General features: G+C 46.4%; 1 protein-coding gene and 1 non-coding gene across 4 annotated transcripts in view; both read left to right on the plus strand.

Annotated features, from left to right (window-relative positions):
• The window catches only part of Prkag2 (protein kinase AMP-activated non-catalytic subunit gamma 2), a 272,478-nt gene that overhangs the window by 179,530 nt on the left and 72,191 nt on the right, over positions 1-20,757 (plus strand). The window lies entirely within an intron of this gene.
• On the plus strand, positions 2,703-2,808 carry LOC123464223. Its single transcript, XR_006639460.1, has one exon. It is a non-coding gene; the product is annotated as a U6 spliceosomal RNA (small nuclear RNA).

The raw sequence follows: 20,757 nt of genomic DNA on the forward strand, positions 1-20,757 counted from the left end.
GGAACAGGCCTTGTGGATCTCCTAACTTTCATGAGCTTCTTGAGCGTTCCTTTTCATGTTTCTCTAGGACATCATGAGCTTCTTGAGCCTTTCTTTTCATGTTTCTCTGGGACATCAAACAATAGCGACATCAGGGACCTGGGTCTGTATGTCTGGTGCTGGAAGAAAGGAGGCAGGAAGGCGCTGGAGGATTCTCTTTGCATATTTTACTTAGTATGCATGAATTAAAGAAAATAGAATCAAGATTCAGAACACTTGGAGTGAGGAAGAAAGCAAACAGTTAAGGGAGACTTCTTTGCCAGTACAGTGGTGTGAAAATATATTTGGGAGGGGAGACTGGGTGTTAAATGGTGGAAAAATCATCGGCGCACCTGCTCAGGCATCCTAGATGGCGCGTCTCGATTGCATCTGGATGAGAATTCCTTCAGCTCACAACCAGGCCTGCCCCCTAACCCCTGGCACTTAGGAAAGCATTAGCTTCAGCTGTTGAAGTGTCCCTGGTGCGGCAGTGACACTCGCCATGGCAGCGAGGTTAGTGGTGCCTTGACGACTGGGTAGAAATGAGCTGTGGCGAGCGTGGAAAAGTTTCAGACAAGCCGCCTCTGTGGCCGTGAGAATGCAGCATGTGCCCTGTTAATCAGTGACCGCCAGGTCCCCTCACCCTGGCTGCAAGAGGTTGTGTGCCGAGCACATTTTGCCCCCCGTTCTTTCTGGGGCTTTGCAAAGGAGCCTGACGCATTGGCTGTCTGGAGCCCTCGGAATGCAGCTGCCCGCTGTAGGTGCGCTTGCAGGAGAGGCGTATTCTTCTGGAAAGCGGAAAGGAGGGTGGGCGGTTCATTCAGTCCAGCTCCTGAGCCGCCCGCGGGGAAAGCTGCCCCCAGCGCTCCATCTCTGCCCCCCGACTCGGCCTGGGCTAGCTTGCTCACCAGTTGGTAAGGTCATTCGGTTATCATGGTTGGACCACATGAGCCAGTCCATTGGCTTAATTTGCATCTTTTTAAAAATTAGAAGCAGGGCTGGAGAGATGGCTTAGCAGTTAAGGCACTTGACTGTGAAGCCTAAGGACCCAGGCTCAAATTCCCCAGTACCCAAATAAGCCAGATGTACGTGGTGGCTTATGCATCTAGAGGTTGTTTGCAATGGTTAGAGGCCCTGGCATGCCCATTCTCTCTCCCTCTCTCTCTGTCATAAACAAATAAAATATTTTAAAAGTTAAAAAAATTGGAAGCATCTGGGGAAGGGGAGCTGGTTCAGCAGTTAAGAATGCTTGCTACTTAAGCATGAGGGCCGCTGACTGGAGACCACCAAGGCTGACCCTCCAGAACCCACCACGCTAAAAGCCGGGTGCAGTCATGCACGTGTGCTACCCTTGTCCATGGAGGGCTGAGACCAGAGAGCGGCTGGGGCTCATGGCAGCTGTCGGCTGAGGGAGTGGCCCCACCTCAAGGAGAGAAAGATGCACAGATGAGGCGGAAGTGGCAGACATCCAGCAGTCCCCTCTGGCCTCCACATCCACACACATGTGCACATGTGCATACACCACACACTCACACACACACACTCACACACTCGCACTGACACACATGCCCACACACTCATACACAACTCACACACACACACATACACTGGAAACATCTGAAGAAGTATTTCATTCTTCCTCTTAAGTAGAGCATTCCAAGCCCAGCATGAAAGGACAGGCCCGCATCCCGAGCACTGGCAGAGCTAAAGCAGGAAGGTTGCGCACACAAGGCCAGCCTGAGCTAACACATGGCAGGAGCTTGTCTTAGAAAAACCAAGCTGAACAACCAAACACACACACACAAAATCAAGTATATAAAACAAAAGCAATGTTCTTCTATAAACTGTGCCCTCTGAGCTCATCTCTGCTGTTTGACTGGCTAGGGCAGCATTTCTCCTGTCCTCCAGACAGATCTGAGGATGGTCTGCATGGTAGAGTGATCATCCTCAATGCACTGGCTGTGCATGGAAAATGGTCAGGATGGTACTTACAATCCATGTCACCACAGTATTAAAGTACATTCTTCTAATGCACAAGGGAAAGCTTAGGGAATAAAATTAGGGCTGGAGAGACAACTTAGCAGTTAAGTCACTTGTTTGCAAAGCCTAACCACCTGGGTTCAGTTCCCCAGGACCCACATAAAGCCAGATACTTTACAAAGTTGCATGTATCTGGAATTCATTTGCAGTGACTGGAGGTCCTGGCATACCCATTATCTCTGTCTGTCTCCCCCCCCCACCTCTTTCTCTCTCTGCTTGCAAAATAAATAAATACAAATTTAAAAATAGGGGAGAGATGGCTTAATGGTTAAGGCACTTGCCTGCAAAGCCAAAAGACTCAGGTTTGATTCCCCAGCACCCATGTAAGCCAGATGTACAAGGACACATGCGTCTAGAGTTCATTTGCAGTGGCTAGAGGCCCAAGCATGTCCATTATCTCTCTTGTCAGTCTCCTCCCTCTCTTTCTCTCCTTACAAATAAGTTAATTTAATTAAAAATAAAAATAAAACAAAGACACTACAATCCCAGCACTTTGGTACAAGCAGATAAAAGTGGGGCGTGGTGTTCTTGCCCTGCCTTTGATGTCCCTTTTATATGCAGATAAATAATTGCACATCTCGCAAGACTGGACGCCATCTTAGCTTTTCACTTAATTAATAGTCTTACTCTGGAATTCAGGTCTGGTGCTCGCTACGGCAGCACGTGCACGAAAATCGGAACAAGACAGAGAAGATTAGCGCTGCCCTGTGCAAGGATGACATGTCAGTTTGTGAAGTGCTCCATATTTTGGCAGGGGCTGGAGAGATGGCTCAGCGGTTAAAGGCACTGGCTTGCCAAGCCACGGTTCAAGTCCCAAGCCACTCACGTAAAGCCAGATGCAGAAAGTGGCACAGATACCTGGTGTGTTTATTTGCGGTGGCAAGAAGCTCTGGCATGCCCCCTCGACACACACACATGCAAATACGTAATCTTTAAATCTCATTTTCAAAATATGTAGTTGACATCCAGTATTGGATAACCTTGGAGTGTTCAAATTATAAAGCCAATTACTAGGTCTGATTCAGCCAACAGGAACTGTTCAAATCATCTTGGAGAGCACACATGCCACAGGCAAAACTGTCATACAGAGATGCTGTGGGTGCCGAGCTTGGTGGTGCACACCTTTGATGCCAGCACTTGGGAGGCAGAGGTAGGAGGATCGCTGTGAGTTCAAGGCCACCCTGAGACTACATGGTGAATTCTGGGTCAGCCTGAGCTAGGGCGAGACCCTACCTTGAAAAGACAAAAATAAAAATAAAGAAAGATTCTGTGGGTACTTGCATAGCGGTAGGGTGTCTCAGTGGAGCTGCTCATGGGCAATCACATCCTGTCCAGACACTGGGGATGCGACATGGCCGCGCTCAAGTGGCCATGCAAGGGCCGGAGCATACACCTCCGAGGACTCGGGGCGGCCAGGCTGGGGAGGGGGAAGAGCAGAGGAAGGAAGAGAGGGTCTCCCTTCTGCATCTGCCCTCACTCCTGGACTTGAATCTGGCCTTTCCCTTTCACAATGCTCAGCAATTGAAAATTGGCTTGGGGATGCCCTGACCACTGATTCAAAGGTCTGTGACCTGGAATTTTCTGTTGCCATCAGCGCAGTATCACAGACTGAGCAAGCTTGCAAAGACAGATGCAGGTGTATTTCGGCTCAGGGTTCTGACCCAAGGCCAAGTGGCCCTGTCTGCTGGTGACCTTCTCACTGGTAGAGAGTCCCAACATGGCACAAGGTACGTGTTAAGGGACAGGGAGTGCACACGTGTCCTCTGTCACAATTATATGATCCAGACACCACCTCTATGGACTATAGTCAGATTTGGTTTCCACCCTTTCTTTTTAAGTTTTGTGCATCCATGTGTTTGTGTGTGCATGTTCATGTGTATACAGGTACACGTGTGTATTTGGATACATATGTGTGTATATGTGTGTGCACACACATACCAGAGAACAACCTCGGGAGTTGTTCATCAGGAATGCCAACTGCCTTTTAATTTTTGAGTCAAGGTCTCATCAGTCTAGAGCTAAGTGCACAGCTGGCCAGTGAACCCCAAGATTCTCCTGTTTGCACCTCCCGAGCTCTGGATTATAGTTACACACACACTGCCACACCCACATTTTATGTGGGCTCTGGAGATCCAACGCGGGGTCTCATGCTTGCAAGGCAAGCGCTCCACTAACTGAGCTTCCTCCCCAGCCCCTCCAACATTTCAGTAGCTCACACACCCCAATGTGAGTTTTGGAAGGGGGAAAAAAACATATCCAACCCACGGCACTGCCCATATTTAATAACCCTAGAATGGGGATATTATGCCAACACAACTTATTCTTTTCAAAAACATATCAGAAGAATTTTAGGAGTGATTTTCCACGAGCTGCATTTGATGTGCTTGAAAATATGGACATAGTTCATGCAGAATGCATCGTAGTGCCCCCCAGAGGCAGTGCCCAGCACTCCACCCTGAGAAAGCAGTGATGTCTACAAATTGGCAGCCTGTTGTCACTGGCTTAAGAATCCGCTGACCCTTTCAGCTCCAGTATATGTGGCTCCTTGTGCATCCCCTGTCCGCTCACTGAACCTTACAAATGGGCAAGTGAGGAAAGACGCTATTCCCCAGCAGGCATGCACCGCAGCCTGTGTTTAAGCTGTGCGTTAGGTTCACCGGTGGCTGTCGGGACCATGCAAGGCCCCCTGTGTGGAGGATGTGTGTGACAGGGCAACGTGAACACTTGCCCGTGGGCTTCCTGTAAGATGGAAAAGCACACAGAAGGGACCTCTGGCAGCTGCTCTTCCCAGAGCAGGCCAGCAGTCAGCTTGTTGGTGTGACTTAAAAGGAATGAAGTGTGCAGGCCACAGACCCCCGAGCAAGGTGAAGTCCAGGTTCAGTTTTGCTTAAAGACGGAAGCAGAGGTAGGAAGCAGCAACAGCAGTGACGAAGACCTGGGTGACCTGGGTGGGAGAGTTGGGGTGGGGTGAGGTGGAGACTAAGAAAGTGAAAGGTCCGTGCAAAACCAGGCGCTGCTGAAGAAAATACCTCTAAAATAAACATCAGGAGATCAGGTTACAGATATTTATCGCTGGGCTTGGGATGTGGCTCAGTTGATAGACTGCTTGCCTGACGCACACAGAGCTCTGGGCTCGGTCCCCAGCACCATATAAGCCAGGCATGATGGTGTAGGTCTATAAACTCAAGAGGTGAAGGCAAGAGGGTCAGTTCAGGGTCACCCTCTCATATGTGGTCCTGGGATACATGCGACTCTATCACAAAATACGTGTACGTGGGCTGGAGAGATGGCTTAGTGGTTAAGGCACTTGCCTGCAAAGCCAAAGGACCCAGGTTCAGTTCCCCAGAACCCATGTAAAGCCAGATGCACAAGATGGTGCACGCATCTTAGAGTTCATTTGCAGTGGCTAGATGCCCTGGCATGCCCATTCTCTCTCTCTCTCTCTCTCTCTCTCTCTCTTTTAAGTAAATAAATAAATAATAAATTTAAATATATATACACACAAATATATTCTGTTGAGTCCATAAGAAAAGTTCACATTTTATTTCAATTCAAATGGTGTGACAAATTAGTTGGATCATAGCTTCTTAACCAAATCCCATTGTTAGCTAAGGCAATCCTAGGATCTCCATGTGGTTCAATGTGGCACCCAAAATTCTGTGCCTGTCAGTTCTGCTCTGTCCTGTTCTCATCCAGTCTCATTGTCTTAAGTTCTGAATTGACTTCAATTACCATCAACCTTGTTTCCAACTGAATACAAATGGGCAGCAGTCAAATACTATGAGCTGGCCCCCATCTGTCCCCACCAGAAACAGCCCGGTGGGATAAACGTGGCGTGGCGAGCTGACGCTTACAGACAGGAGCTGTAGGCTCCTCATGCGTGTGATGGGAACCATCCTGTTTTCATATGTGCATACACGTGTCCTCACCCTGATAGTGAATTCCATTCATGGAAAATAATGTAGGAAATTGTCATTTTCAGTCTTAAAATTGTCTTCCGTGGACTTGGAGAGTTCATAGAGCAACCCTTGACTGTTGCTCTGGGATCTGTGGCATATATATTCCCACTGCTCGTTGACTGTATTATTGTTTTTCCTTCCTTACTTACTTTTCCTTTCTGCGCATGTGTGTGGGGGATGCATGTGTGTATGGATGTTCACATGTGTGCGCACACACGTGTATGCAGGTGCACATGCACTTGCATGCATGCATGTGGGGATCAGAGGGCGATGTTGTGGGCTCTTCATCAGCCACTTACCATCTTAATCTTAAAAAAACATTTTTTTTTTTTTGAGGTATTGCTGACTCTAGCCCAGGCTGACATGGAATTCACTATGTAGTCTCAGGGTGGCCTCGAACTCCTACCTCTGCCTCCCAAGGGCTAGGATTAAAGAGATGCACCACTACACCCAAATTTTTATTTTTATTTATTTATTTATTTGAGAGAGAGAGAAAGAAAGAAGAAGAGAATGGGCATGCCAGGGCCTCTAGCCACTGCAAACAAACTCCAGACACATGTGCCACTATGTGCATCTGACTTATGTGGGTTCTGGGGAATCGAATCTGGGTCTTCATGCTTCATAGGCAAGAACCTTAACTGTTAAGCCATCTCTCCAGCCCTAAAATATTTTTTAATGAGAAAGAGAAAAGGGGAGAGAGAGAATGAGGGAGAAGAAGTGGGCATGCCAGGGCCTCCTGCCACTGAAAATGAGCTCCAGATGCTTGTGCCACTTTGTGCATCTGTCTTTAGATGGGTACTGGGAACTGAACCCCAGGCCATTAGGCTTTGCTAGCAAGTGTGTTTAACTGTTGAGCCATCTCCCCATGCCCCTGCCTAGCTTTTTTTATATTTTTTATTTGTTTTATGAGAGAGAGAAACAGAGAGGGAGAGAGAATGGACATGTCTTTAGCCACTACAGAGGAACTCTAGATGCATGCGCCAACTTGTGCATCTGGTTTTATGTGGGTACTGGGGAATCAAACCTGGGTCCTTAGGCTTTACAGGCAAGCACCTTAATCGCTGAACCATCTCTCCAGCGCCATCCTCCCCACCCCCGCCGCCGCCCTGCCTAGTGTTTTTTTTTTTTTCGTTTTATTTATTTATTTATTTATTTGAAAGTGACAGACACAGGGAGAAAGACAGAGAGAGGGAGAGAGAGAGAATGGGCGCGCCAGGGCCTCCAGCCACTGCAAATGAACTCCAGACGCGTGCGCCCCCTTGTGCATCTGGCTAACGTGGGACCTGGGGAACCGAGCCTCAAACCGGGGTCCTTAGGCTTCACAGACAAGCGCTTAACCGCTAAGCCATCTCTCCAGCCCGTGTTTTTTATTTTAATATGAGCACTAGGGATTAAACTCAGGTCCTCGTGCTTGCAAGGCAATCACTGTACTAAGCTATCTCCTCGGCCCCTCCCCCGCTTTTGAATGTGCCCGAAGTCAAGTTCCTCCCGACTCCTCTTTCCAGGTGCGGGGACTACAGGCAGGTGGAACACACCTAGCTCTTTATCGATGCTGTCATCCAGTGACTGTCTGTCCCCTGCAGGGGAAGGCTAGTGCCACCTGCTGCAGCTGGCTGTGCACTGAGGTACCCATTGTGCCACCGTACTACCCATGACATAGCGAGCACCCAGCGAAGGACACCTGGTGTCGTCAGCAAGAGGGGTCTCCACCCTGTGGACTCCTGACCCCACCTTTCCATGTGCTCAAGGAAGGTGCACGCCACTGTGGTAAAGCATTTGTCACCCACAGGTCTCCAGGACACAGAGGGATGAGGATTGGTACCTGCTAACTCTGAGAGGTTTTATAACCAGAGCCCCTTCCCCTGCTGTGGTCCCAATCTCAACATACACATGCTCTCTAGAGGACACGGGTCTCCTAAGAAAAAGTAAAAGAAAAAAAGACTCAGACTGTTACGGTCTTCTGTTAAAATGCTGTTGTTTGTCCCTGTTATTCTTTGTGACTCCTGTGTATACAATAGACACACTCACGAACACATGTGCACCCGAACCAGTTTCCTCCAATGCGTAGAATCCCAGACCTGCCTCTAAAAAGCACACGTGAAATCAGCTTGTGCATTACTATGAACCCAGCACTTGGGAGGTAGCGGTGGGAAGATCAGAGTTTAAAGTCATCCTCACCTACATAGTGAATTGGAAGCCAGCCTGGGCTATATGAGATCCTATCTCAAAATTTAAAAAAAAACAAAAAAAAAACAAAAAAAAAAACGACCAGCCAGTGTGACAGACTAATTTTCACTGCATTACTTTTGGCTTTAAAATGAGCAAGTTTAAATCATTCCTTCCCTCTGGCCTAATATAGTCCTTAAACACAGTGGGTACATTCTGTTCTGCAGGGAGGAAACGAGCACGTTTAGCACCAGCTTTTAGCACTTCCTGTAACTCATGTCCCACACATATATTGAATTCTCCAACCAAGAGGCCACAGTAGGTAAGTCCATTTCTTTATTGTGTAGTCGGAGATCATAAAAGGAAAGTATCTTGACTTATCATAACTCATCGACACGGCCATATAGTTAAGCCACATTTCTCTAAACAAACTTTACCCTCAACCATCTGCCATGCTAATTACTCTTCCTAGCCTATTTTATGTTAAAATAAATAAACTATCATTTTATGACAGTGGTTTTCATGGTCCATGACTGGGTCACAGTATACGGTTTTAAAGCCACACTCTGACTTTGATTTCTTCTCAGTTTCTAATGTTCCCATTAGGATCAAGGCAGCCATTCATGTTGTAGACATCTCCGCAACTTATTTAGTCCAGACTCTCTGTCATCATTCTCACCTTTAAAAAAATATATTTTTATTTATTTATTTGAGAGAGAGGAAAGGAGAAGGGGGACAGGGCCTCCTGCTATTGCAGATGAACTCCAGGTACTTGGGTCACTTTGTTCATCTGGCTTTATGTGGTACTAAGGAAATCAGAGCCGGCCAGCAGGCTTTCTAAGTCAGCGCCTGGAGTTTGATAACAGTGGCTAGAGGCCCTGGTATGCCAATTCTCTCCCTGTCTCTCTCTCTCTCTCTCTCTCTCTCTCTCTCTCTCTCTCTCTCTCTCTCTCTCTCTCTGTGTGTGTGTGTGTGTGTGTGTGTGTGTGTGTGTGTGTGTGTGGTCTCCTTCTCTCTCTCTGTCTCTGTGTGTCTCTCTCCTTCTCTCTCTCATTCTCTTTCATTTGCCTCAAACGAAAGAAATAAAGTTACTTCCTTATTGAAGAAAATCTTTCTTTTGCACATGAGGAGAGTGTGACCATCCTCTATGAATGTTATTTAGAGAAAGAGAGACACCTCCTTGTTGAAGTCTAATTCATTTAAATTGTGACTGGTTTATTGAACACACTAAATGCTGTTAAATTATTTGGACCTCGGTTTTTTGATGTACCTTGTCTCATTCTCTAGTGGGATGAGGTTGTTTACTGACTCGGCTGGGCTGGGGGTCAGCTGTTGGGGAGTAGAGGGGAGCCTGGTTAAACGAATGCACCGTGTCTCCCACCCTTCTCTCCGCTTCCTGGCCACTCCGCCACTGTCCCCACCACCAAGCTCAGATGTTAAAATCATCCCCACCTACTCCTTGGAGGGTTTATAAGTGGAATCAAAGGCTTTTCTGGAAAGGGCGTAGTGAGCCTTGGTAATACAGTGTCTGCCTCGTGGAACTGTCTTGTGGAAGAAAGTAATGTGATTATGTGCAGTTGCTACACAGGAAAAAAAAAATATAAAACCTTCTAGAGGGGAATACTGAGGTACATCCTTAGGACCTAGGAGGGAAGAAGTTTCTTAGACAAAAATCAAAGTCACAGGAGAGTGTGGTAGTCTTTTTTTTAAAAAAAAAAAAAGAAAGAAAGAAAAGAAAACTTTTTATTGACAACCTCCATCCATAAACAAAATGCCATGATCGGGATCTCCTCCACCATCCTTGCGTTAGTGTTTTCGTTGCTATGACAAATACCTGATAGAGATAATTTAAAGGCAAGGTTTAGTTTGGCTCATGCAATTTCAGACCCTCGTGGCAGGCAGGGGATGGTGGGTCAGAGCAGCTCACATTACAGGCTGGGAAGAAGAGAAGACAATGCCTGAGCGAGCTGGGGTTCGAACCTCTCCTCTGTATTTCATCTGGGCTCTGCCTATGGGATGGTGCCACCCACATTCAGGATAGGGTTTCCCCCTTCAGCTGGTCCTCCCTGCAAGCAGTCTCCTAAGGAGAGTAGCCAGCACACTCAGAGGTGAACCTCGTTAATCTTGTGGGTGCTTTTTAATCCAATCAAGTTGGCAACCAAAATTCACCAGCACAATGATAACAGATCTCACCAAAACTTGACCCTTGTGTTCTTTTAAAGACGTGTTCAGGACTATGAATAGGCAACTTACAGAAAGAGATAGTGTTCACAATCCATGTATCTCATAAAGGACTTGCATCCAAAGTACATTTTTATCTTTTCTTTAGTTTATTGAGATGCAGGGTATCGCAGTGTCACCCAGGCTGGCCTCAAATTCCTTGGCTCATATCATTCTTCCTCCTCAGCCTGCCAAATACCTGGGACTATAGGCACACACCACAGGGCCCAGATGGAAATGCATTTGTTAGGCTTGGTGGCCTATATTGTCCCTCGTGGGCTCAGTGAGTCAAATCACAGGCACAGTCCAGGGGAGTCCTTCTCGGCTTCTCCCACAAAGCTGGCACCCATGGTGCTGCCAGCACGAGTTCTCATGGGAAGGCTGGGCTGGGCAAGGACCCATTCCCAAACTCCTGTGCCTGGTCTCAGGGTTCAGTCTGTTGGCAGGAGGCCTTGCCCCTGCCGCGTGGGTCCCCGACATGGCAGCATGACTCATCAGAACCAGCACGAAAGAGGGTACCAGTCAGCCAGACCCACAGCCTCATCATGGGGCGACATCCTGTCACCTTTATCATGTCCTCTTCTTTAGAGGCAAGTCACTGGTGCCAGCCAGGCTCAAGGATAGAGAGGAACCCACATACCTGAACCCCAAGGGGAAGGCTCACATCTCAGAGTTCACCTGCCGCCGTCAGCAGCTCAGTAAGAAAAGGAAAATTGAGTCCATTGGACAATAATGCACTCACATCACAAAAGAAGGTACTCGAAGGTCCCATAGGCCCCTGCGAAGGATCACGAGGGTACAGTGTGATAGTCTGATACCTGTACAGCGTGTGTACTGATTAAATTGGGGTTAATTAACATTCCCACCTCCTTATCGTCACTTTGTGTTTGGACCTTTGAGCTCCTGTCTTCTAGTCATTTGTAAAATGTATAACAGGTTACTGTGAATATAGGCACCCCACTGTGCTGGAGAGTGTTGAATATATTCTTTCCATATAACTGTATTTTGGTGCCCATTTTTTGCTTCCCACAATCCCCATCCCTATGCGCTTCCCAGCCTCTGCAGATCACTATTAGACAGTCTGAAGGACTTTTATTTTTAACATCTGCATATGAGAGAGAACATGTGATGCTTGTCTTTCAGTGCCTGGCTCAAATCACATAACATAGGGACCCCCAGTTCCAACCATTTTGCTGAAATAATATAGTATCTTTCTTTATTTATAAGTATTTGACACATGTGCCACCTTGTGCATCTGATTTAATGTGGGTCCTGGGGAATCTAACCTGGGTCCTTTGCCTTAGCAGGCAGGTGTCTTAACCGCTAAGCCATCTCTCCAGCCCACTGTATCATTATTTCTTATTCGTGAGCAAGATTCCACTGTTAGTTGGGTGTGGTGGTACAAGTCTGTAATCCTAGCACTTAGGAGGTAGAGGCAGGAGGATAAAAGATTCAAGGCTAGCCTGAGCAACATGAGACCCTATTCCAAGAAAAGAGAGAGAGAAAGGGTGGAAAAGATAGGTAAACACTGAGGTTCCATTGTGCACATATACCACGTTTTCTATATCTATTCATCCTTATAAATATGTACAAGTCTTATATGTTAATTGGATAGAAAGGTTAATTGCCCTGATTTGATCATTATATTATACAAATGTATTGAATTATCATACTGCATATCATAAATTTATAGAATGAAAATAATTCATAAGTATATTTAACTACTAATAAGGAAATATAAATATAAACTAAATAAATAAATATAAATATAAACTACAATGAGAAACCACTATATACCCACTGGAATGACTAAAACAAAAAAAAAATTAAAAAGTAAAGGGCCACACGGAAAGTTGATGGGTATACGAAGCCACTGGAGTTCACACGTCCCTGCTGAATGTGTGACCTGTGCAGCCAGACTGCAAAACCAGCTGGTTCTCATGTTAGGCCTACACCTAACAAATGACCCAGCCATTCTACTCCTTGGTACTTACCCAACAGAAGGGAAAGTATATTCACACAAAGATTCAACCATGACCATTCATAGCTTTATTGGCAGTAATCAAAAAAAATGGAATATTGCAAATGTCCATTCACAGGTTGAATAAATGAATAGACAATAGGCGGTACATCCATCCAATGGAGTGCTACTTACCCATAAACAAGAGCAGACTACTACAGTACTCACCCTGTGTTGTGAGTGAATCTCAAGGTCATCATGCTAGTGCAGCGATCCTGAGGCAAAGGATTGCATATCACATAAGTCCATGTATAAAAGATTCTAGAAAAAAAAATATTTTTATTATGTATTTATTTGACAGAGAAAGAGGGGGAGAGAGATAATGGGCGCCCCAGGGCCTCCAGCCACTGCAAACGAACTCCGGACACATGCGCCCCCTTGTGCATCTGGCTAACGTGGGTCCTGGAGAATCAAACCATGGTCCTTTGGCTTTGCAGGCAAATGCCTTAACCACTAAGCAATCCCTCCAGCCAAAAAAAATTCTAGAAAATATTTATGTGACATATTGACACAAAGGACATAGGCAATTGCCTGGGATGCATAGGAGAAAGGACGGAGCACAAGGGGCCATGAGGAGACTTTAGGGATGCTGGAAATGTTTTGATATTAGGGATGGTTTCATACCAACACATTTGGAAACACATGTAGTTTACTGCTGGTAAGTTAGGCCACAATGAAGAAGAGCCGCCAAGAAAGCATTCTTAGAACACGTACCCTTGAGGGACACCTACGCCTACGTTCAGCAGACTTTGTGTCCCAAGCGCATACTAACCCACCCTAGGAAGCCCTGGCACACTGTAATGGAAGTAAAGATGGCAGAAATCACCAGGTGTGGGAGATAAGTGGTGGCCTTCGCAGGCCCCTTTCCCTCCAGCTTCGATGGCCTGCTTGCTTATAATAACTTTGTGTGGAACAGAACAGGACAAAAGGGGAACTGTTCTGTCTCATACATTTTTGTAATTTTAGTTTTGCAAATTCATGACCAGACCTTTCATAAATGATGAGGTAACAAAGGGTTGAAAAGTATGAACACAGGCTGGAGAGATGGCTTAGCAGTTAGGGCACTTGCCTTTGAAGCTTAAGGACCCAGGTTTGACTCTCCAGATCCCACATAAGCCAGCTGCACAAAAGCAATGCAAGTGCAAGGTCACATGTGCCCACTAGGTGGCGCAAGTGTTGGGAGTTTGCAGAGGCTGAGGCCCTGGTACAACAATTTTCTCTCTCTCTCTCTCTCTCTCTCTCTCTCTCTCTCTCTCCATCTCTAAAATAAAAATAAAAGTTGGGCCAGAGGGATGGCTTAGTGGTCAAGGCGTTTGCCTGCAAAGCCAAAGGACCCAGGTTCAATTTCCCGGGACCCACATTAGCCAGATGCACAAGGGGGCTCACATGTCTGGAGTTTGTTTGCAGTGGCTGGAGACCCCGGAGTGCCCATTCTCTCTCTCTCCCTCTTTCTTTGTCAAATAAATAAATAAGTTATAAACAGCTGGGAGTGGTGGTACACCCCTTTAATCCCAGCACTTAGAAGGCTGAGGTAGAAGGATTGCTGTGAATTCAAGGCCAGACTGGGTCTACAGAGTTATATCCAGGTCAGCCTGAGTTAGAGTGAAACCCCACCTGGAAAAAAAAAAAAAAGTTGAACAAAACACAAAAGCCACTCTGTACTTGCTTGTAAAAGACACAAGGCAAACACATTTCAGACCCTGACTAGCAAGTCTATCAGAAGCCGCTCATCCCGCCAGCCCTGAGTGCTCATTCCGGCTTCAGTGCTCCCCTGCCATTTCCATGGGGCCAGAGCAAGCTCACCAGCCAGATCCTGGATTAACTAGCGCTGCATGTGCTTCCTGTCCCATAGAAGAGAGCAAACAAGCATGTGCCAAGTGAATGGCTGTCTTCACACGTCTCAGTAGCATTTCAGTGTTAGAAGCCAGAAGATAATTCAACATAAAAATATCCAGGAAAAAGTGACTTTTAGTGGGCTGGAGGGTTAGGTCAGTGGTTAAGGCCTGTGAAGCCTAAGGACCCAGGTTTGATTCTTCAGGACCCATATAAGCCAGATGCACAAGGCGGTGCATGTGTCTGTAGTTCGTTTGCAATGACTGGAGGCCCTGGTGTGCTCATTCTCCCTCTCTATCTCCTTCTTTTCTCTCTCTCTCTCCCTCTGAACTAAGTAAATAAATAAAATATATTTTAAAATATTTTTAAAGGGGCCGGAGGGATGGCTTAGTGGTTAAAGAGCTTGCCTGCAAAGCCTAAGGACCCAGGTTTGAATCCCCAGTACCCACATAAGACAGATGTGCAAGGTGGCACATGCATCTGGAGTTTGTTTGCAGTGGCTAGAGGCCCTGGCGTGCCCACTCTCTCTCCCTCTCTGTCTCTCTCTGCCTCTTTCTCTGAAATAAGAAAAAAAGAAAGAAAGAAAGAAAATATCTAAAAAGGACTTTTAGGCTAATACATTTTCTCCTCCTGTTTAATAACACTCTCCTCAAAACAAGTATTTGCTGGCTTAAACTGCAAAAAATGGTCTCCTTACTTCCCAAGTAGATAATGCCAAGTTAATGCCCATCATAGGGAAGCATCTGAAGTTGTGATTTGGAAAAGCGCCAAAATAAATAACACCTTTCCCTCCCTCAAACATAACCAATCACAAGAATGAAAAATTATGATATTGAGTATGTTTTTGAGTTTTTATCAGATTTCCATACCATTTAAAAAATTGTTTTCCCTTAATGGAAACCAAAATCACTGGGTGCTGACAGGAGCCAAGAAAACTGTGGCCCACAGCCAGCCAGGATGTCCATGGTCTCCAGAGTCCCAGGGTGGCGTCTGTGGGAGAAAGCATTTGCTGTCTTTATTTCTCGTCGCAGTCACTTCCCCGCCCCTCGTTCTCAACACTGGAGGGAAAGTGACTCCAGTCATTTCCAGATTTCCAAATAGGAAAGAATCCAAGGGAAGCTTGAATAAAGTAAGTCACCTCTCAACCCATCTATGGCATCAAACATCGACCGGACACCCATAGAGCTTCCATTGATTGAATACCTGCTCTGTGTCAGAGTCACCCTTTGTGACAGTTTGTACAGACTGTCACCTTGACAGGATCTAGAGTCACCTTGTGAGAGACTAGGTCAGCCTCTAGCCATGCATATGGGGGATGAGCTTACTAGGTTATGGAAGTGGGAAGACCCAACTCAACTATGTGTGGCACCATTGCTTGGGTGGGCAGAGTCATGGGCTGGAGGAAGTGGGCTGAGCTGTCTCAGTGAAGAGAAGGTGGCCAGTACAGCCTTCCTCTTCAACTGGCTTGCAGGCTTTAGCAGAAACAGGAAAGTAGTCTCACCCTAGGTTGGTCTGTGCCATGTAAAAGAAGCATGTTGAGGCTGGAGAGGTGGCTTAGCAGGTAAGGCGTTTGCTTGCAAAGCCAAAGGACCCAGGTTCGATTCCCCAGGACCCACGTAAGCCAGATGCACAAGGGGGCGCACGCCTCTGGAGTTCGTTTGCAGTGGCTGGAGACCCTAGCGCTCCCATTTTCTCTCTCTCTGCCTATTTCTCTTGCTCTTTCTCTCTCTCTCTCTCTCTCAAACAAACAAATAAAGAGAAACAAAATGTTTTTTAAAAGAGGTAGATGGTATATCTGAGAAACAACCCCCATGGTTGTCCTCTGAACATATCTTTCACTGGAAACCTTTCCCCGAGGGAGAAGCAGACACACGCCTTCACCCCTAATAGGGCTCAGATGGCAAACCAAAGTACGATTATACCAATGCCAGTTCAGTGAACCACTGAATTGATTGGGGGGTCACTTACAGAGGGATTATTTATAGGAATGTGGAGCCCCCAAAGCAGCCACTTTCATGGGGCTTCCTGTGTCAAGATTACCCCTTGGATGCTCCTCCCTCAGCCTCGGGGTGAGGGCTTACTTATAGAGAATGGGGTCCCCAGAGAAACCACCTCGATGGGGCTCATAATTCCTTGATCTTTTGGCCACTGTATACTCACTCTGACCCCGAGGTCACTAGATCATGTGCGTCATAGTATACAGCACCAATAGCTTGGGGGACCTGAGGTCTCAGGTGGGGGTCTGATGGCATTCCCTACACCTTCTCTCTTGAGTTGTCCCAAGCTGGTTTTGAGAAAGCTAGTAGACTTGTTTACTGCTTTCCAAGCGGAGGAATTTTGCCATACAACAACATCCATCACACACACATACACATATTTACCTAGACATACATGAACATGCATGAACATCATACACATGCAAAAACAATGACAAAATGACAAAATGAGAGGGCACAGGGTTGATTTTAGAGACCAAAGCAGAACTGTCTAGAAAACTCCAATGGATACCAACACATAATATAGCCATACAAAATATGTTGTTAATGATAATGATACAAGGGGGAAAAAGAAAGAAAACTCCAATGATAAGGAGCAGCTAGAGTTGGGGGGAGCTCCGGGCTGGCATGGTGCGCACAGGAGCCTGTTTGGACACCAAAGGCAGTGGGCACAGGGGGCTCTCGCTGCCCACCGCCAGGCACTGGCTGACCCCAAAGAGGACACGCCAGTGGGTCCCAGGGAGGGTGCGCTGGCCGACCAGAGCGGCGCAGAGGCAGCCGGGGAAACGGCAGCAGCTTCTATTCTGCACGCTAAATTATTCAGGAGCTCCTCATCCTGTATTTAAGGCTGACTTATTTCCTGCAGTAGCTATTTAAAAGACTTTTTTTTAAGGCAGAGCAAACTCGTATCGACCTCAGTGCATTAAGGAGTGCTTTTTGGCAGCTATTTTGTAATTAAGCATTCGGGCTGAAGTTTCCCCTCCTGATAGTTGTTCAAAATACTGTATTTTGCAACACCCAGATATAATTATGTAAGACGCCATCTTAATAATTTAGCATTTTTCACCAAATGAAATGTCACGCTTATAATGGCTGACTCTTTGGCAGACATCCTTTTCTGTAAAGATCTGTTAGTCCCTCCTTGCTGGAGTCTCATTACCCAGACTGGCTGCCCAGGCCAGTGCCATACAGGTGGGCAGGTCCCCTAAGGCGACAGTGCACAGGATCACTGAGGGAAATCTTGTGCCTCTCTGTCCTAGCAGGGCCATCGATTTCCCCTGGAGGACTTGGCATGGGCTGTGAGGAGTGGCAGGGTGGTGGGATTTGTCTGGGTTTGCGGCATCCTGGTAGACTGAGAGAAGATGCCATTGTGAACACAAGCCCTGAGCTGGGGCACTGTTGAACCCTCCCCTCCCCTGGCTTTCCTCCTGCCTGCCTGGAGCTGCTAAAATGGGCTGGCAAGTCTGTTGCGACTTTAAGAAAACATTACTATAAAAGGTCAACGGACGACCACCGACTTTAAATCATCTATGCCTATGACTCTGCCTCTCTTTGGTCCCAGTGGGCATGTATCACATGCCTAAATGTTTTGAAAACCCCCACATTCTTGAAATTGACTGTGTGTGATGGGAAACTATCGCTTCTATCTTTTCCTCCTGTTCTGTGGCTGTCTTTCTTTCCAAGGAAGAAAATGTGAGATATCTTTTTATAATTTAATTTTTAATATATTTTTACTTTTTTGAGAGAGAGGAGGGAGAGAGAGAGAGAGAATGGGCACACCAGGGCCTCCAGCCACCGCAAACGAACTCCGAATGCAAGCGCCTCCTTGTACGTATGGCTTACGTGGGTCCTGGAGAGTCGAACCAGGATCCTTGGCTTTGCAGGCAAATGCCTTAATCACTAAGCCAGCTCTTCAGCCCCGAGATGTCTTCTTGCTAGTTGGAAACCCATGCAAACAAATTTGACTGAAACATATGTTTCAGGCTACCATTGTACACCCACTGTCAAGTGACATGCCGTGCATGTGAACTTGTTTCAGTCCCTGTTTTCTACCATCTTCTGTCAGGGTGGCTGTGGGTCTCTTTAGCTGGGGACCACTTTGTAGGGTGCCCAGCCATTAGGGTGGTGGGGGAGACTGATGGTGCTCCTGACATTCAGCACCAACAAGGGCTTTTTTAAAAATTGTATCAGGGACCAGAGAGATAGCACCACAGTTACGGCACTTGCCTGCAAAGCTCAACAACGAGGGTTTGATTCCCCAGTGACCATCGTCTGGAGTTTGTTTACAGCGGCCCTAGTGGGCCCTTTCCTCCCCCCACCCCACGCCACTCTCCTTCTCTCTCCTTACAAATAATTTTTCTTTAATTAGAAAATGTAGCAACACAACTGCAAGAAATGGAACTGTAGACTTTCAAAAACGAGGATGATTAACACTTCCACAATGCATGAGGAAACTCTTGTAAACTTCTGATTTCAAGATAATCGTAGATTTAGGTCCAGTTGCAAGATATAATACAGAGTTGCTGAGGGCTCTTTACCAAGTCCCCACCAAGGATAACACCAGGTCCAGGGAGAGCAGAATTCTCAGAAATTGCTAGTGAAAATGTCAAATTGTACAGCCATTGCATAAAGCAGTTTGGCAGTTTCTCAGAATGTTCAGCAGAATAACCAATAGAATTTTCAGCAATCCACTCCTGGCTGTATAACCAAGAGAAACAGAACACGTCCACAGGGGCTGGAGAAATGGCTTAGTGGTTAAGCACTTGCCTGTGAAGCCTAAGGACCCTGGTTCGAGGCTAGATTCTCCAGGACCCACGTTAGCCAGATGGACAAGGGGGTGCCTGCGTCTGGAGTTCATTTGCAGTGGCTGGAAGCCACTCCCTCTCTCTCTCTCTGCCTCTCTCTCTCTCTGTCACTCTCAAATAAATAAATAAAAATGTACAAAAAGTTGTTTTAAAACAAGTTTTTTTTAAAAAATGTTCACACAAACACATGAATGTTTGTAACTACATTAACTATCTATGCCCACCAACTGATGAATGGATAGACAAAAACGTGACATATCCATACATGGGAATACTGTTCACTGCAAAAAAAAAAAAAGACATGTAGCTGAATGTGGTGGTGCACGCCTTTAATCCCAGCACTCAGGAGGCAGAGGTAGGAGGATCACTGTGAGTTTGAGGCTACCCTGGGACTACATGGTGAATTCCAGGTCAACCTGGGCTAGAGCAAGACAAAAACAAAAATGACATGCAGATGTATGAATTTTGAGAACATTATGAAAAGCAGTCACAACAGAGCACTTATGATATGATTCTGTGTGCGTGGCATGACTAGGGCAGGGAACTGAATAGACAGTGGACTGGTACCGCTTGAGATGGAGGTGGGCAATAGGAAGTGACGGATACTGGGAACAGTTTCCCTCTGGATGAGGAAAACACTGTGAACTTAGTTATGTGATTCTCAACACACTGGCAGCCATGGGATCCTTTAAGTGGTGAGTTGTTTTCCAATAAATATGTTCTTAATCCCGTAGTCATTTCCCGCACACAGTTGGTTTGGTGCATGTGCAGAAGCCAGCGTGATGTCACACAGAGGATTTCAGTACTAATTCGGTTAAGACACAAAACAGTGCCACTCCTGCTGCCCTTTTTCAGCCATAGGCACCTCTGTCCATCCCAACGTCTGACCCCTGGCATCCACTCATCTGTTCCCTTCACCTGTGGTTCTGTCATTTCCAAATGTAATGTCAACGGAATCATGCAGTATGTGGCCTTTAGGGACTGGCTCTTTTTGATTCAGCCCAAATCCCAGGAGACTTTACCAACCTTTTTATGTATATCAATATTTCAGTTTTTTAAATTGCTGAGTAATATTTAGTGGTATAGCTGACCACTGGTTTTCAACTCATACATTGAATGACATGCTACTCTGATTGGGGCTGTGACCAATGCAAGCAGCTAAGAAGTCACCTATAATTTTGCATGTGTGCACACAAGTTTCTATTTCCCTGGGATACATAGTTATCCCAAGAATGTAACTGAGGTGCTCATTTGGTAGCTGCATAAGAAAATGTCCAGTTGTTTCACAGCACTATTTTTCTTATCTTTTTCTGCTCCCCCCGCCCCCCTCCCGAGATAGGGTCTCACTGTAGCCCTGACTGGCCTGGAACTCACAGATCCTTGGACCTCAGCCTCCAGCGTGCTGGGATTAGAGGCGGCCCCACCCCGCCCGGCTCAGAGTGCCTTCTTTATTGCTTGTCTTCTCTCTGGCCCTGGACACCCGGTTTTGTTTGGCACTGTTTCTATTTCTACTTTAGCTATTCTACTGGGTTTGTGTTAACATTATAGTTTAATTTGCATTTCCCTAAAGGCTAGTGGTGTTAGACATTATATTCCTGTGTTTATTCGCATCTATATATGTTTCTGGGGTGACTTGTCCCTTCATGTCTTTCACCCATGTCCTAACCAGGCTGTTTTCTCTGCGTTTTCAGCACTTACTG

The sequence above is a fragment of the Jaculus jaculus genome, chromosome 10 (genome assembly GCF_020740685.1).
Source record: "Jaculus jaculus isolate mJacJac1 chromosome 10, mJacJac1.mat.Y.cur, whole genome shotgun sequence".
Taxonomy (NCBI): Eukaryota; Metazoa; Chordata; class Mammalia; order Rodentia; family Dipodidae; genus Jaculus; species Jaculus jaculus.